At 38.2% G+C, this 19,936-nt stretch overlaps 1 protein-coding gene across 2 annotated transcripts in view; it reads left to right on the top strand.

The window, feature by feature from the left end:
* The first annotated feature begins 18,032 nt into the window (after positions 1-18,032).
* LOC126370197 (chaoptin) overlaps positions 18,033-19,936 on the top strand; it is a 95,925-nt gene continuing 94,021 nt past the window's right edge. For both annotated transcript variants that reach the window (XM_050014960.1, XM_050014962.1), the window contains exon 1: positions 18,033-18,417. The gene's annotated coding sequence lies outside the window, so the exon portion shown is untranslated. The remainder of the gene's footprint in view (positions 18,418-19,936) is intronic.

The raw sequence follows: 19,936 nt of genomic DNA, 5'->3' as shown, positions 1-19,936 counted from the left end.
ACTAAACTATAATAAAGCCGTATTAACATAAATTGTAGGGTTTAAAATAATTAAAGACGTAAAATATTACTTTATTGTACCTATACCAAGATACCTACCTACTATCTATAATACCTACTTAATACCTTAATGACAAATTGACAGCCTCCGTGGTCTAGTGGTTAGAGCGATAGGCTCAAGATCTGGAGGTCCGGGTTCGATTCCCGATGGGGACATTGTCGAAATCACTTTGTGAGACTGTCCTTTGTTTGGTAAGGACTTTTCAGGATTGAATCACCTGATTGTCCGAAAAAGTAAGATGATTCCGTGCTTCGGAAGGCACGTTAAGCCGTTGGTCCCGGCTATTAGCCGTAAAAACACCTCCACCAACCCGCAGTGGAGCAACGTGGTGGAATATGCTCCATACCCCCTCCGGTTGATTGAGGGGAGGCCTGTGCCCAGCAGTGGGACGTATAGCAGTTTATAATACCTTAATAGGTAAGTATCTACCTAGGTAAGTTAGGTAGCTATAGGTAGAAAAGTAGCTTTTCGCTTTCAACTTTACGCAGACGGCGATTGTCGTAGATGGTAGGTAATGTAACCTACCATAACGTAACCAGTTGTTAAAGCCTGAAGGGGTAACAAACATAAAGGCAGATTTACCTACATACCTAGGTACCTACTACGCATCGCATCGCATCGTACGTACCGTACCTATCATTTGCGTTTGCGCGACTCAGCCAGTAGGTAGGTACCTGCCTACCTACTTACCTACAATCGTAATAACACGTGACTTCGCGCAACGCAACAAGCTAGAATGGATCTTATCTTTATAATGACATAAAGTCTATAGTTGCTCGACACACGGAATTGAGACGTAGTTGTTTACAATCTTGTACAAAACAGTGCACCGCGCTTACAGGGCTTATAGGTATATATGTATTATAGCGGTTATTAAACTACCCAAACGCGATGCGTCGAGATCGCGGGCTCGGGCATCAGGATCGGGCAGTGTTATAATAAACAGTTCATTAGTGGGCGACCCACGATTTCGTCATACATTTTATAGGTAGGTAGGTTACATTGGTACACACGATGACCAGACGCATCGTGTGTGGCAGATGAATCGAGTTAATGTAGGTAATAAAGCCTTATCATTCCACTTACTTAAGTAGGTAGGTACCTACTATGTTTGTGGCTCTTTCACGCAAAACCTATACCGCAGCGTAGCTACCTAAAATCATATAGGTACGTAAAGTAAGGCCAACCAGACGAGATCAAAAACGTAAACAAACGGACCATTACTGAGTTACATTGCGATAACCAGGGATTATCATCTCTGTCCTTATCACTCGTACGCGCAGTTATGGCGTCAGTTGGTCAACGACAGCTGTCGTTGTGTTTCGTGGTAGGTACAGGAAAGCAGTCGGTACTGCAGCTGTCAACATTTGGACCGCCATTTTATGAACATGTTCATTTCTGTTTGGATTGCGTTCGAAGTGATACATATTTTTTCGTCCCCGTATTTACCTACTTAGATTTTTGTTCTTATTATTCCGTTTCTGTTACTTTTATTTTTGATTTTTGCTGGTATTATGAGTAGTTCAATCAATCAATCAATAATACTTTATTGCACAACAACATATATAAAGGACATAAACAGGAGGCATAAAGGCAGCAAGGCAGGAAGCAGGAAGGGCATTTAAACAGGAGTAGTTGTTGATTTAAACACAGTATTGACAACATGATTGATAATACGATAGATAGTTTTATCATAAACACAGCTGACTCGGACTCTTCCGACGAATCATCTTTGTCTTGTACAGACGACAGCGATTAAAATTCGAACTTTATGATAATTTATTCAAATATAAATGTTTTGAACCTCTGAAACTTTGTTTACATTCTATATCTCGTCTGGTTGCCTTTAACACGTCAGTAATCTAATCATTATTTTTATTTATTTTATTTTAAGTTATATCTGTCATTATAATTAAAATCAATTTATTCAAACAAAAACAAAACAAACACACCCTATAAATAAAACACCTCCTCCAATGCGTCACATCGAGGCAAGGTGCCCAACAGGCTGGCAGCATTACCCCTCTGAATCGCCAGGCTAATTCTCTGACAGAAATAACTACCAGCCCTAGCATCCCCTGAAGCCCCGATAAGACGCACTGAGAGATCTGTCATTATTATTTTTTGATTCTATCTGTCATTATAATAATATTATAAAACAAAGCTCCCACGCCATTCGCTCGTCTGTTTGTTGGCGGCTATCTCAAAAGAAAAAAATAATAATGACAGATATAACTTAAAATAAAGTTAGATGTGTTTACAGGAATTAGCACCAATGTCATAACATGAAAAAGCTGCCTAATGGTTTTGAGATATAACAAAACAATATATTGTGGCTTTTCGGCGGGAGACGGGAACGGGACAGTTGCTTTCTTCATTGAGTAATCTAAATAATTAATACGAAGTGGTGTTTTGTGGTTAATGATCGCATTAAGTTAGTCGGAAGACATTCGCGAGTGTTATTATATTGGAGTATTCAATAAACAAAGTGTATCTGCCTATTTTCGCTTCGTGCCGGGAAGCCGCTTCATAACTCAAAAGTTTATGCGGACTTTTGAGTTAATTCGTTTGGGGTTCGGAGTAGGAGTCTACTCCGAGGGTGGGGGCTTAGGTTTCATCATCATCACCTTTCATCATTTCATTAATCATCAAGAAAAAAAATACGTAAGACATGGCTGTATGGGCATAGTTCCCTTTGCCTTACCCTTCGGGGAAAAACAAAACAAAAAAAAAAAAAAAAAAAAAAACAATATATTGTGGTTTTTTATAAGTACCTACCTATGTCTATCTTTTAGGAATCACTTATCATACACATTTTAATATTTATAAAATGGCTACGTTAATACGTTAGTTACCTACCTACTTTAATGAATGTTATAATTGCCCTTTTCTTCCTTTATGTTAGGTATTGTTATCTCCAACAACTTTGCTTTACATTCATCTTTTGGGGCCTTTGGCGACTCAATCATAACCCTGACACTAGGGTTGATGAGGCTGGTATTCCACCCACGATAAGAAGATAAGATTCACGACATTATTTAATACATACTATTTTTCGTTTTAGGTTCATCAGGTACTTTTAAAGTACTGACACCGAAAAAGGTGTACAAAAATAAACGGCTTCGCGACTGCGAACTTGAAGAGCTCGTGGAGCCGCCAGCATTAGCATGCCAGTGCAACACGCCGAAGAGAAGACGGTTGTCAATTACTGAAGACACGCCAAAATGCAAAGTGTTAAAAAAGAAATTAGTATTGTATCTAACAATAACAAAATGTAATACCTTTTGAATTAAAGAAGTAGTTTAATTGAATATTTATTGTATTTTCATTCTAGTCATTAAAAAAAAATCCAACTTCATTAAATTTGTTAATTTTAATAATCAAGTAGGTATCTTAATTATAATATACTAATACTACTTTTATATAAATTGTAATGAACAATTAATTATTTATAGTTACTTTAAATGATATCTATCTATGTAATGGAAAGGGGATAGTAAAATAAAAAAGACACATTTCTATTGTTTAGTTATTTATTCAAAACCATACACAAACTCAGTTGAATCAGAAAAGCTGGATCAGTGTTTTTCCCAGGAAAACCTAGGTAACTATTTGGTACTCAACTAAAACTCATTTAAACAGGCACATTATTGCCAGATTCACATTCAGCTGTTTGCACATCCTTTCCTTTACTACTTGGGCCACATTATCTTTCCACTTATTTTATATTATCTTGACTCAACCAGGGTACTCGCTATATTATGTTACCTACAAATGAAAATATAATAGTTATTAAAAGAGCACATTAATTTTGATCGGCAATGATATTCAGAACAAAACATTTCTACCACCCATTAGGTATTATAGGCATTAGTTTATCTATGTATCACAGATAATATAATAACATAACATAAGCAAGATCTTGCATCCCATTGAGGTAGTCAAAGTAACATTCATCACAAGATGAACTAAGCACACGCACCTCACGAGCTTTCCGTTAGGCTAACGATAGGCTGTATCGCTACCTATAATGGTCAGGCCAACTGTGCTAGATGTGAACTGTTTAAATTAAATTAATGCAAGTCCGGTACCAGGGTTTGAACCGGGTTCATCGTTTGAGATGCAAACAAGTCTACCATTATGACCTATTTTATATTAGAGTAATAGTGACTATATAATAATAGTAGGTATATTGCAATGTATGACAAAACTTGTGTGCCAAAACTCTGCTCTGTCCGCCCTGAGAAGGAGAGTAAGTGTGAGTTAATACTCTCATATACCAATGAGTAGTAATAGTAGGCTCTATTTTTTACATTTAGACACATGGATGACCTATTACGCATGTAATCCGATGAGTTTGAAATTTATCTACTTTATTGAACATTTAGATATTCGGGCTCAAAGAAATGGGTTAATGGGATAATAATTTAAGCATACATACCTGGCATAGTGCGATTCTCATTTATGCAGAACAGAAGTCAGGATTAAGTTTTCACTATAATACCTACAACTCCAAAGAAAATATTTTTCTTTGAAAAGTAGTGTGGCTTTCATGAGGTAGACTTGTATCATATTCATCACTTGGCCTTGGTCATGGTCAGAAAATTGTTGATATGTGGTTCAAATAGCCTTTGCATGTCATTCTTCATAATGGTTATCATCGTCTTTAGAGATCTGAAATAAATTACAGGCTTAAATTCACAACACGCTCACTGCCTAACTAGACTTATTTAACTTTTTTTCAACAAACAGTATATTATGATTTGTACCATAGATAGGTGACAGCTACACAAAAAAGTATCTACTACATACATACTTATACTCACGCCTGTAATCCCGATTAGGCTGGGCAGAGCCACGATTAAGCAGAGACCAATTTGGAAGCACTTTATACAAAGTCCTCAGGTGCTTAACCGGTGGTCCAATGTAATGTTTCATCATGCTAGAAAAGACTTGTCTTTCATAAAGGTTCTCCTCAGTCGGGTTTACGACACGCCCGGGATGATAAGGGACGATTGCGTTCTAGGTAGGACCTTAGCTATGTTTTTAATTATCTTCCAGTTTTAGTAACTAATTAGATACTTACAGGAGTTGGAGATATATTTTTGCCAATACAAAATGAAGACGTAATCAATAAACCCCACCAAACAAAGACCTTGTATTCTTTTCTTTGCCCACCAAACATCAGATATAATCGTATGTCAACTAACAACTGTCACCTTGACAATGTCACAGATCATTGTCACAGATTATAATACTAACATGTCAACGTTGAGAAAAAAAAATCCGTTTGCGCCATCTATTATCTTAATTTTACTCTAACTCTAAGTAAATATATTGTGCTTGCAATAACTTGCACTCAGTAAGCTGAAATTTCACTAGATGTCGCTCGATTCGTTCGATCCCATCAATAAATGACCACTAGATGCCGCTAAAAAAGGGGCGTTTTAGCGGCATCTAGTGGTCATTTATTAGAACTAAAAATAGCCCGAAGAATTGCCCGAGTTAGAACGGCACAGTTTCGTTGTATGACGTGAGGCATCTGTACGTTAGTATTATATGATCTGTGCTCCTTACATTACTGTACTCCTACAGTATATTGTTGGTTACACTGATATGATAAGTAAGTACATTAATTGTTGTTTAAACAAAACAAAACCCTTATGGTTTATATACATAAATGTTTATGTAATCTGAGTTTTCTGTGTGCAATAAACAGTTATTGTATTATACGGTGGTTGATAATCAGCAAAGAACATTTTTTTTTCTTATTACTTATAGATTTTTTTTTCGTTTCTGATCATGAATGGGTTGCATTACAAGCGTTCTATTCAACGCCTAACAACCTGTCGCCCGCAGGTAAATGCGGGCAATCTCTGTAATGGCGGGTCGGCAGGATGTTTCCTTCCGAATGCTTGTATTAATAACCCGACATTCACTCCGCGACCTAACATTACTGTTACAAAATGAGAGATTTTGCACATTTTACCTTTCCGTGTTTTTACCTTGGGTAGCTACCGTGGGTCTACAGAGTAGAACTTGGCATCCTCACGTCTGTTGTCTTAATTTAATTTACAGGGTGAGAGCTCTCAGCGCTTCCCATTTGTCCGATCAAGTAGCGAATCAACAAAAAGTCACGTCAGTAGGTCTATAGAGTAGACTAGGTACTTAATTAAAACACATAATAACGGGTTCTTACCGCGTTTAAATCAGGGATATGAGACTCCCGATATTTCGACACTGTTGCAAGTGCCATGATCACAATCATAACCGCGTAAACCTAAAACAATGTACTTATAGACTAGGTACTTACCTGTATTAAAATATATTGGACTTCTCAAATTGAAATATGTACTTTTATGTTTCTATCATATAAAGCCGTGGTACCCCAGGTAGAATGTTTGCCTCTCACTTATTATTTATTTTAAAACATACAACTAATGTTTGTTGCCCGAATGCCCGATGACCTCTGGACCAAAAAAGCTACAGAGTGGGTTCCTGCAAATGCTGTCTGACGTCAGGGAAGGCCACGAAGAAGATAGCGCGACAAGTTAGACCGCTTTTTGAAACGGTGGCACGAACAAGCTGGGGACAGGGAGGAGTGGAAGAAGGGAAGGTCTTTGCCCTGCAGTGGGACATCGAGGACTATTAATAACTAGCTTTTGCCCACGACTTCGTCCGCGTGGCGTGTTATAAAAGAGAGATCTTTGTGTGTGTGGGAGTGCATGTCAAATTTCAAGCATCTAACTTATGCAGTTTAGATTTTTTCATACAAATGTTTTATTCCGCTAACTCTCGTTCCTGTGGCATTTTTTTAATATCCTGTTGCAACTAAGCTTTAAGTTTACTAAGGTACCTGCATGCCAAATTTCAAGCGTCTAACTTAAGTGGTTTAGATTTTTCATACAAAAGGATTTTCCCGCTAATTCCCGTTCCCGTGGGAATTTCGGGAATTCCTTTCCTAGTGCACCTCTACGGTACCTAAGCTACGTCCCTTCCAAATTCCAAGTGCCTACGTTTAGCCGTTTAGGCTGTGCGTTGATATGTTAGTCAGTCAGTTTCTCCTTTTATATATTTAGAATAATAACAACTAATGAACATTTCCCATAACATTTAAAGTTCATTAGCCTGTTCCATGAATGGGTTAGGTGTACGGGTGCGGTTGCTGCATTGTATTACTACGCGAGCTGCATTGTAATGTCCGCTGGTGGAAATAGGCCGCTGATCCGATTGCGAAAGGCTTTCATTACACTCCATAACATGCGATAGTGTATAAAAAGAATAATTCACAAAGTAAATATCGAGGGTTGAAAGGCAAATGGGTTTAAGCGACATTTTGGGCGAAATTGACTTATATATAATTATATTCGGAATCAGCGATTTTTTCCGCGTCGACTGATCTTGGTTTCAGATCAATCGAAGCTACTTTTTGGCGCTTCAACCAATTAGCACTTTGGGTACATTTTTAAAAACCCGTGTTTTAACCGACAAAAAAATGCACAAAATTCTGGGCGGGTGGCATATCAGTCGTATTCCGGGATATGAGTCGGTCACATAAGCTGTTATGTCTTTTCATTTCCATGATTCGAAGTCTGTTAAAGCGTTTTCCCTGACAGTGTTTTGTTATAGATAAGTCGGTTAAATCATTTGTCCTTAGACGAAACGAAAATAGATTTGGCGCTTAAATCTTTTTGCTTTAATCCAGATTTTATAAATATTGTCGCTTCAACCGTTTTGCCTTCGACAGTTTAAAAGTAAAATTGGCACTTGAACTGTTTTGCCTTTACCGAAAATATTCATTGAATTTGACTTCAGCTATTTATGCTACATTTTTTTAAATTTTTTGTCGTATAAAACAACTATCATTTTCTTTTGAAAGGACTTAAAACGTTTTTCCAAAACAAAAAAGAAATAATGTTAACATTTCAGTCATCGCAATTTTGTATGAAACTTTGTGCCCGCATCACTTCAACATATCAAAATAAGTATGGGCAGGTCCTGGTTGGGCGGTTCACACAGCTAAAAATTACGATTGGGAAGACCGGGAGTGTGCGTGTCATCATGTCACCCAGCCGTATCCGTTGATGGTGACTTCTATTTGTGTCTGTCCCAAGTCGTTGTTGTGGTAGATTTTGACGTGGCTAGCGGAACCGAACTTCGAATTGAAGATCTGGTCACATGGCATACAATCAAGCTGGCCAGCCGAGTTTACCGTGTAATTGTAGGAAGGTTTCCGTTGAGTTTTCCGTATTTGGCGTCTTGGACTAAGATTTTCGAGGACTATATCACGCGCTATTCCAGGTTCAGACACACTCATCCCAACTATCAGTTGGCATGTTGAAAGCCACATGGTTGCGCTTGAGTACGTCTTTGTACCGCAGGTATTGTCCACCTTGTTTACAGTTCCTTCTAGACAGTTTCTTCTAGACTTTCTGTCATCCATTCGCATGACGTGACCGCACCATCGTAGGTGATGTTTTATGATGAGAGCTTCTATTCCGAATATGCCAGAACGACGTAATACTTCTGTTATTGGAAAACCATCTTGCCGCTTTATGCGAAGGATGGACCTTAGACATTTAAAGTGTTACGTATCAAGTACGCCGCTGAGACTTTGTACACTAATATTTTAAGTTTTCCAAAGGCTGCCACCGCACCTGTTATCCGGGCTGGCAACTCCGATGACTTTGGAGTCATTTCATATTTGAGAACCCAAATATTTTAATTTTGAAACTTCCTCCAGCTCAGCGCCCTTTAAAGCAACATTGGAAGAAGCTACATCCCCGGAGCATCCTCTGGATGGTTATTTTAAAAGGGTTTTGCACAAAACTATAAATATTATGGTGTGTGACTTAATTGAATCGGCCATTCTTCGGCAAGTTTGGTTAACTGACGCATAGATGTGAGACGTGAGAGATCAAAAATGATCTTATTCATTTTAGCCTTAATTTCAATTAAGCTATAAATAACAATTCCACAGAGTATCCCACTTATGCGTGATACAGAAGCGATATATAAAGAAAATAGAACTAGGAACTAGGAACCATGGCTCCATGTGTTATGACATAGCCTTGTTTCGCGCCGTAGGTAACGACGAATAGCTCTGAAAAGTTACTTCTAAATCAAACTGTCGTCATCATGTCGTCATGATATTGTCGTATCAGGATAAGTCATAACTTTTCAGGACAATCTGTTTTCTTTAAAGCAATCCACAAGCCGCGTGAAGCCTCACGCAGCACATAACAAAGGCCGATATTGTTCAAGCCTTTTGGCCTGAATCGGTTTAATAACAAAACCGTACCCCCATATCTCTGTCCGGACAAAATCATCATTGGGTTTCCGGAAGTACCTTTTCTGCATCACGGGATAGAATAACGTTAAGGCTAAAATTTAATATCGATCGCCATCGACTCGCAAAGAGGAAGAAGGCTAAAATCATTCCAGCAGCTGACTCCCATATCTTCAGGATGAGTTTGTAGAACCAGTTATTAATGTGTAGGCATATTATACAGTTCAGATGGTATTTTTGATGTGTTGGTATTCGTCATCCTTTTTAGCGCAGTAAGAAGTTCTTCAAAGGTCGGAGGTGCCGCTAGATCTTAAGCGAAACCCCCGACCTTGTTGTAACAAACTCGACCGATATGTTGTAATAAACAAGTCAGTGGTATTACTATTGGGATTTAAGACATCGTTAAAATGTGTCCAAAGCGCTGCTAATAAGTCTTTCTGATCAGTGAGGCGTTGGGTCTTTTCCTTGTTGTAGATTGAAACTCTCTCTAAGTTTGTGGCCGAAAACAGTCTTGAAGCTGTCGAAAATCTACCGGAACTGGATTGATAGGAATCAGCATAGAGCTGAATTTCACAAGCTTATTCCACCTGGCATTTGTTTTTGAGACATATGGTGACAGAAAAGCCCGCCTGTAGTTCCCCACGAGCTGATTTTCACGTTAGAACCATCACACCAATCTTAGTTTTGCGGTCTGTTTTACCAACCAATAACTCGGTAGAGCAGAGCACAGCTATAAAAATGCTCGGCAAAGGAACACCATCTATTTATTATTATTATCATCTATATTATCTCATCGACAGATGTGTCTGCTGCGATGTCCGACGTATCTCGGCTTTAAAAGCATGATCGAGTTCTGTTATTGTTGGTCAATTTCGACGGTATCTTATGACCAGCTCGAAGTGGAGGTCTTAGGCGCAAATGTAACAGAAATTTTGATCAAACAAGTCGCTGATCTATCCACCCCTGGCCGCCTCTTAATATGAGAGCAATCAGTACTTCACTGCAGTCTGTCCTAGTACCGCGTACGATCTAGTAGGAGCCAGTGCTGGGAACTTGCATCCAGCCGTAGTCTTAAATTTTTCAGTAAATCGGAAACAGGTTGTGATAGTGAGATTAAACTCAGCACAGAGTATAAGCATATTATAGTATTTTATGCAACAGTTGTATAAGAAGGGTCAAAAAATGCGAGTGGCGTGAGTTGCGATGTGAGCCTTGGCGAACATCGCAATAAGAGACGCCACGAGCATTTTTTGACCTAGTTATACAACGTTGCATACAATACTTTTTCTACGACGACGTAATTTTAAACGAAACACAAAAATTTTCCAATTTATTTTCCAACGCGCGGGAAAATGGCGGCAAATGTATACTTTTTTTTTATAGTATATCTATGGCACCAAACAAAGTAAAGGTGCCAGTTTCCAGGTCAAAAAAAAAAAAACAACAACAATGCTTTTTTGGCGACATTATAGTACAGTTACACTTTGTAAACAATGCTTTTATAGGCCATAGAGCATACACTTTTTCAAAGAGTTTAATTATGTATGTACTTATATTAGACTTTTTGGTTATTTAAATGCCAGATTAAAGTAGAGGAGTAGAAAAATTTTTTCTACTCCTCTACTTTAATCTGGCATTTAAATAACCAAAAAGTCTAATATAAGTACATACATAATTAAACTCTTTGAAAAAGTGTATGCTCTATGGCCTATAAAAGCATTGTTTACAAAGTGTAACTGTACTATAATGTCGCCAAAAAAGCATTGTTGTTGTTTTTTTTTTTTTTTTGACCTGGAAACTGGCACCTTTACTTTGTTTGGTGCCATAGATATACTATAAAAAAAAAGTATACATTTGCCGCCATTTTCCCGCGCGTTGGAAAATAAATTGGAAAATTTTTGTTTCATTTAAAATTACGTCGTCGTAGAAAAAGTATTGTATGCAACGTTGTATAACTAGGTCAAAAAATGCTCGTGGCGTCTCTTATTGCGATGTTCGCCAAGGCTCACATCGCAACTCACGCCACTCGCATTTTTTGACCCTTCTTATACAACTGTTGCATAAAATACTATTTCAAAGCTATTTGTTTCTTTTATTGCCCGCATTCAGTTGGTGACAGTCATCTGTCATCCGCCATCATACGCGGTTTACCATATACTTAAAAAGTCGAATTAAGCATGTGTAACAATCTTTATGGTTATATTCTAGATCCTGTTTCTTAATGAAATCGATTTACTAATTATATCCGCCGTGATTTTTCCTAATATTGTAAGGTACAAATATCTGTAAATGCCTTGCCCGACTAAAATCTCTCCCAGGAAAAACGGCTTAAGGACCGACTTTATTTCCGATCTTACTAATATTTGGATTTCATACAATTGAAATTAGTAGCGGATGGTCACTTAAGATATTTTCCTTCTCTGTCATATAACCTTTTATGGAGGTTAAGCTGATTTGCCTCTAGTCTTCTTTTTTTAAGAAGTCGTTTAACTCATTTAGCTTTAGTCAAACTAATAAGTGAGAGGTCTCTTAAAGCATTTTGCTTTTAGCCAATATTTGGCTCTAGTGGATATCAACCGTTTTTCCTTCAACTGTAATTTAGTTCAATTGAGGCATTTTGTATTAAGCGACTTCTAAAATCTATAACTAATGTGTTTTTCGAACCAAATAAATACAGAATTGTGCAACGTTTAATTTAAAATAATTCTTAGCAATTTGAACACTTTTGATTTAGTAGTTTTTTTTATATGAATTTTTTTCGAAAAAATAAAACTTTAAATGGCTCTCCTGTAAAGTTCACAAAATGTCGCTTAAACCCTTTTGCCTTTCAACCCTCGATATGTACTTGGGTATCTACTGCGGACTGGTGGACAAATGAGGCCATTTGTCCGGCCAAATAGTGAATGTGTGTATGATACGTCTTTGTTAAACATAGAACGCGACTATACTTATAGAAGCATCATCATCTCCCTAGCATTATCCTCTTTTTCACAGGGTCCGCTTACCTAACCTGAAGATTTGACAGGTCCGGTCCAGCGACTGCCTGTCTGTCCTTCCAACCCGCGAAGGGAAAACCAGCCGAATAAAGGTTAGGTCACATACCGAAAATGCATTTCTCGGGATTGTGGGTTTTATAGAAATATAGAAATAGAAATTGTTTACTATAAAAGGACGTCACACACAAAGACAAGACAATAACATCACTCAATTTTTTTTACAAAACAATTACAAAAAGCATAGAAGGATGTTCGTTAGAATGATCATAAGGTGGTGGTGGACGTCCTGACATAAAAGGGCCTCACTCAGCACAAGTCGCGGCGTGAACCACGACGCTGGTATAATGTGGACCCTGTTTTCTCACGATGTTCCTTCACCGCTGAGCACGTGACATTTACGATCCAAACATAAATTCGAAAACAAATTCGACAATCATTGGTTTAGGCCTATGCTGGATTCGAACCTGCGACCTTAAAGTGAGAGGCAAGCATTCTATCAACTGGGCTACCACGGCTGACAAAGAATTAGCCAGGACACGAATCTAAAAGGTATTGTTTAATCTAAAAGGTTGCTCTTATACTTTTTGAGCTTCGAAAGAAAGTAGGCCTATCGAAAAAATAATTGTCGTAAAGAATTTTATTTCCTCCACAACTTTATAGCATCTACTGCGCCGAGGGAGCATTTAACGTAATAAAACGTAGCTTAAGTTTTAATCTCTTACACTTGTGTTACATTAAAAGTTATACCAGTTTTTGGTATTGATAAGTATTCGACGACAGATGTAGTGGTTTCTTAATACTTACTTTATACCAAAAGCCAAACTTTATTCTCTGATTTACTTTAGGATTCCCAATAGGACTGCCGGCGGCGGTGAGTTTATGCATTTTTTTTATCTTATACAGGATGTTAGTCACATCGTATCGTATACTGAGTGGGAGGAATACGCTCATGATTCTAACTTAAATACAAGTGGAATTTTCCGTTGGAAAATGCATGAAACCTTTTAATGTATATTTGTTGCTTTAATAATAATAACGTTTATGTTTATTTTGGCAACACAGGCCAATTGTTAGTAAATACAAAAAACACTTAACACTAAGGTTAGTACATCTTAATCAAAAGTACATACATCTCATTTTAATGGGAAACGATTAGCACCCCCATAAATTGCTTCCATATTGGCAGCTCCAATTTACATGCCAACGCCTTCAGAATGCCATTGGAACTGGACCGCAACCATAGCATAGAAATCATCGACTCTAGCTTGTGCGAACATGGTGGATGCACTACAGAAACGCGGCAATCCCAATAGCATTCTGAAGCCGTACAGGGGTTTTACCAGGGTTTCCCAAACTAAGAGTTGCACACTGGTGTGTCGCGAGCGAATATGGAGTGGTCCTGCCTGTAAGGCGACACAAACCGATCGTGCTAGCCTTTATAATTGGTAACGGTTTAATTTCAAAGAGGTGAGTCCCAAGTTTGTAAACTTGTATTAGATGGATCGCGGCCCAGAGAACTTTGGGAACCACTGCTCTATAAGGATAACAGGCTTGAATATAATATATATTTTATGTTATTTATAATCCAATCTAAATTTAACATCTCTCTAGCGTTTTCCTGTTTTCACAGGGTCCGCTTACCTATCCTGAAGATTTGACAGGTCCGGTTTTATACCAAAGCAACTGCCTGTCTGACTTTCCAACCTGAAAGGAACACCGATACAGCTTAGGTCCCATACCTTCGAAATGCCTTTCTCGGGTATGTGGTTTTCGTTACGATGTTTTCCTTTACCGCTGAACAGGTCGAAAATGATTGCCTTTACTGCTGGCGTTTTTTTTTTTTTTTTTTTTGACGTGGCCGGACAAATGAGCGCTGAAGGCTCTCCCCGGTTCAAAATGATTGAGGGAAGTCGTCGACCACGGCGCGGGGTCGGTAACTGCTGGCTTTCGAACCTGCGACCCCAATGTGAGAGTTAAACGTTCTTCCAACTGTGCTACCGTAGCTCTTTCAATCCAAGTTCAGGTTTTAATACCTTCTAAAATACCAACTATTCCCTCTAACACCTGTAGGTAGCCTTGTATCCAATTGAAATTGGAACTAACAGGTTTACGGCGAAACTTCACAATGAAACGGGGTCTGCGCTAACTTCACATTGCTCTTTGTACAGTTGAACAAATAGAAAGTACCTAATATTGACACATGTTGCAATAACCATTCCGTCAGGTATGACGTTTTTTTTCCTTTTTTGAATTTAGATCCTATAGTAGCCTCTAGGTTATTAAGTAATTTTTTTGCAAGTGATTTATTGTTCGAACAGCTAAAACTACAAACACAATTGCGCGGCAATTTTGCTATAACCACGCGGAAAATATATCCCTAATAGTTCAGGGGCTCTAAAAGGCCACATTGAAGCAATCCATCAAACAACGCAATACAGCTATTTGACATTGTTGACATGGCGCACTTAACCTCTCATCTGCTGAGATACCAGACACAATAGATTTTACATTGTGTCTGGTCGAGATCCGCGTTCCGGCAGATGAGAGGTTAATTCTGTATTCTCAAATATCAAATTGCAATATTGTTTATTTTTGATGAAATATGTTATATTCTAAGTTGCGTGCTGTTGCGTGAACATGCTGGCCATTAACATTCATTCTTTCATCTTTCTTTCTAAATACGCTTAGTGGAGTATGGTATGCAGTACCTACACCATAGAGGCTCTTTTATGTCATTACTTTGAAGCAGTTTTTTTTTTTGACGTGACTTATTGTAGATTTGCCGCAGATGGCATTAACTACTTGGCCGGACAAAACTTTGTAGCAGTGTTTGTCTTGTTTATGTAAGGAGCAGGTGTAAGTCTGGTCGCGACACTTGTATAGGATTTCTTTTAACTTGATTTAAAGATTTGTTGAAGGTATCATCCCTATAAATACATTAGTCTAATGTATTTTACACGCTGGTGGTTTTATAAGACCTCATCAACCCTGGTATCAGGGTTACTATTGAGCCGCCAAAGGACCCTGATATGGCTCATGTAACGACTACTTAGTAACCGGGACTAACGGCTTAACGTGCCTTCCGAAGCACGGATCATCTTACTTTTGGACAATCTGGTGATCAGCCAGTAATGTCCGAACCAAACTAGGGACCACAAAGTAATTTTTGTGATATGTCCCCACCGGGAATGGAACCCGGGATCTCCGGATCGTGAGCCGCTCAACCACTGGACCACGGAGTTCGTTATAGTAATCTCCTCATTAATGGACTATTTGCCATTTAATTTGAGAAAAAAACCAACATTTATCAGGTTTAATAAGATTAATGGTGTCCTAATCCGAAAAAGACATGGCTTTTGTTTAAAGCTATCACGTCAGTTTCATATGGGTTTATCCTGTCAGGAGTAACTTCCTCCGGGAAACATTAGAACGTTATATTTACAGATAGGAACAAAAGAAACTTAAAATGTACGTTGCCGCTCTGTTATGTCCGGGAAAAACATGATTGCAGTATTAGTAATGAAAGAGAAATTCATTATTTTCATGTAGGAATAGTATTATGCATAAAAAGACGCCAGACGGCTTTAAACCACTGAATCCCCGTTTTTCACAGGGTCCGCTTACCTAACCTGAAGATTTGAAAGGTCAGGTTTTTTACAGAAGCGACTGCCTGTTTGACCCACCAACCCGCGAAGGGAAAACCAGCCCAATACAGGTTAGGTCACCTCCGAAAATGCATTTCTCGGGAATTTGGCTTTCCTCACAATGTTTTCCGTCACCGCTGAGTATGGGATAATCATGTATGATCCAAACATGAATTCGAAAATAAATTCGACAGTCATAAATGTAGTTCTGTGTTGGATTCGAAACTGTGACCTCAAAGTGAGAGGCAAGCGTTATACCAACTGGGCTACCACAGCCCCACACTGACTATGACATTATGACTTCATATTTAGATCATAGAGATAATTGATATCACCTGGTTTCCAGGATTTTTGCCCGGTTATTGGCAACAGGCTCACCTCGATTAAACTAATTATTTATTCCATAATTTTCTTAGTAACTGTACTTACAGTATCCGACACATCCCAGGTATTCCTCGAAGACTAATTTAATTAAACTTAGTTTCAACTGAAGCACTTCTTCCTAGCACCTCTTTGCCTGCTTTATTGTTCCTCTTAAGCGCACATTTTACTGAATCGCCTATAAATCATTTTTATGTGCGCATCCTTTGTTATCGCTGGTACATACTTTGTGGAATTGTGTTTTATTACATAAAGCTTACATACATACATAGGTAAAGGCATTTACATATGAACTGCAAGAATTGGGAAGTCTCAAACTTAGCTAATAGCCGGGGTAGAATCTATAAAATGTGCGTTTGCCCTTCTAAGTACGAAATACCAACATGGCGAGAATAATAACTTTGAATGGCACAAGCGACACAACTCTCTATAGAATATTCGAGAACAAAACAAAACGTACGTGACTAAATATTCTAAATTCAAACCAAATACGAATTAACTCGGAGGGGCATACCATCGTACTGGCCTGTAATAAAATAAAAGAACATCGTACCCCTCGCAATTGATAAACAAATTGCCAAGCTAATGAGTTTTATTTGCACAAGGCGCTGAGTTCAAATTCCGGTAACCCAATTCGGGAGCGTCCCCGCGTGACGTCATTTTCCAGCTGATATGGGTTGTGTTTTCCTAAATGAGAACATATTCCGCGTTTGTCCATTTTTTTGCCAGTGACATGTAGGTATTTTGTTGCAGAGTAATATTTTAATATTGCTTGGGTGAGTTGTAATCGTAAATCGCAACGTAAACAAGTACCCAATAGAGACCTAATTATTATTTTCACTGAATCGTCTTCGATATTCAAAAATATGAGAATGTATTTTTTCTTCACCTTATTTACTTTTAAAAAATGCTTCTTTTTTCAAGAACTAGCGAGGCAATGGATAGCGTAGTGAACAGCTAGTTGTTTTCTTTAAGCTGAAATCTCTGCACCGCGTTGAAAAGCTTAGTCTGCGCAGCGCGTACCGAGCTGGCAAGCAGGGGATGTGGGGGGTGGGGAATGGGGGGAGAGTTCCAGGGCCGTAGCTTACATAACGTCGGGAAAGCGGATGTACAACCCCTGGCGATTTGCCGTCTCGTTCGCACTATGTTAGGCCGCGGGTACGGTAGAGTCCTTTTTCCACGCGTCTTCTTTTAATTTTCTATTTTATTGCTTACTTTATTTTTAACGCATTGGTAGGTAGGATAATGTGAATAGGTAATTGCATTAATCATTATTAAGCAACGTAGGATTACATTAATATTACGTATACCTACCTATAATAGCAAATGCTCTACCATCATACACATACATTAATAATAGCAATTTCATTATTTATTATTACTGGAAGAAATACTCATACTATTTAAATTCGTAGACCGCATTCCTATGCGATAAAATAATTTAAGTTAAGGTACCTTAAAACAATATTTACCTAAATTACCTAAATAAATTTTCCTTACATTTTAATCGACCGAACCAAATAACCATTTAATTACTACTTAAAACACACATAATTGAAACGTCATCAAATTAGCTATAACTAAACATAAACAAGTTCCATCCCACCTTGACGACAATTGCAAAATCGCAGGAAAAGTCACCGTCAGTCTACCGCACGCCTCTGCCCGGCCCGCACATGTGCCGAGCGCTCTGACATTTACGTAGTGCGACCCGCGCCTCCGCGAAAACGAACGTCCCTGGCGCATTTAAAAAATAAAATTCGAATTCCGTTCAAAAACAACACATCTATTTTATTTTTTTTAAGAATAATAAGTGTCAATTGTTTTTTTCTTTTTAATTCGAGCCAGTGTTGCGACTTGGAATATTATTTTGTTATTTTTTTATTGTTGGGTTTGGAAAGTGTGAATGGTAGGGGTCGTTTTCCCTGGGAGAGCATCACTATAGCAACGGTGACGTCAAGTTCACGGGCGGATGGTGCATTTTCGTTCAATATTCACTAGTTTTGTTCCATCAGTGTGTTTTTGAATACAAAAGGAATTTTAGAAGGTGAGCGAGTTTGTTATTCTTATTCTAATGGTCTTTAAGTTATACTTTATAAACAACATGATTATCAATTGAATCTTTTTTTTTTAATAGTATAATCGGACGCACAGGAACACAGACTCGAAGCTCAGTAAAGTAGCGAGTAATAAGCGCGTCTTGCGTTCTACGGTAGCAGGTTGGAATCTCGCGGTCTTGTCTCGCCAGAACTGAACCAAGGGCCCACAGTTCGATGCTCAGTCTGGTTAATTTGGGAAAATTAATTTCTCTTTCTGTTTCTTCATTAACCCGCAATGAAGAAGCGTGATGGAGTGTGTTTCCTATTATGAGGATTTTTTATCTACCAGGGGAGGTTTAAAAAAGTGCCTAGCAGTAGGAAGTGATATATAGGCTGTTTATGTTATAGCATGTAAATAAATACGACCCGCTAACTTACGACTTACGACCCTATTAGACCTTAGGTATAAATCCTCAGCTATAAAACTCTTATAGCCGGCAGTAATATTAAATCAACAATTTTTATCTTTTAAATGTCTACTTTTATTCTGGTAACAAACTGGTATACTGTAATCTATTAAATATCAATTATGGCGGCGATCTCGCGATTTTAAAATGCGGCAACAACATAACGTAACATACGATCACGCTTGTATCCCCAACGGGGTTAGGCAGAGATGTATAGTATACAGTACAACCTCTCCTCGCCAGCTGTATCTAAGTTCCATGTAATAGGGGCGAGCTTATATCCTGCTTAAATCCATTAACCGCGCACTATGCCTGGAAACCACGTGATATCATTATCTATGATCGAAACATGAAATTTAAACTCATAAAAATCAATTATATCAGTCTTCAAGGGGGTCAGGGGGAGTCTTCAGGTTAGGTAAGCGGACCCTGTGAAAAACGGGATAATGCTGGCAGCTAAAAAACTAATCGGATCACCCTGTAATGTTGTACGTTCCTTATATACAGGGTGTTAGTGACATCGTAACGAATACTCAGGGGGATGATTCGGACCATGATTCTGAGTTAATATCAAGTGGAATTTTCCGTCGCAAAATTCATGATTTTTTTTTTACTTTTTTTCAATTATTTTCAATTCTATACTATTGCGATGGAAAATTCCACTTGATATTAACTCAGAATAATCAGCTGAAGCATCCCTTTCGGTATTCGTTACGATGTCACTTACACCTCGTACAAGTACATACGGTAGCCATACAAGTATGTACGGGTGTTAGTGATATCGTAACGAATACTGAAGGGGATGATTCAGACCATGATTCTGAGTTAATATCAAGTGGAATTTCCTGTCGCAAAAATCATGACAATTTTAGTCTTTTATTTAATTATTTTCCGTTCCATACTTTTGCGACGGAAAATTATACTTGATGTCAACTCAGAATCATGGTCTGAATCATTCCTCAAAGTTTTCGTTACGATGTTACTAACACCCTGTACGTATAATAAATAAAGTCGAATTTGCTTTAAGCGATAAGGCCGCCATTTGCCATGTACTTAGGTA

This window comes from Pectinophora gossypiella, chromosome 10, assembly GCF_024362695.1.
Source record: "Pectinophora gossypiella chromosome 10, ilPecGoss1.1, whole genome shotgun sequence".
In the NCBI taxonomy this organism is placed as follows: Eukaryota; Metazoa; Arthropoda; class Insecta; order Lepidoptera; family Gelechiidae; genus Pectinophora; species Pectinophora gossypiella.
Note: the sequence above shows the minus strand (reverse complement) of the source record. Positions and strands in the feature narration are given on the sequence as shown.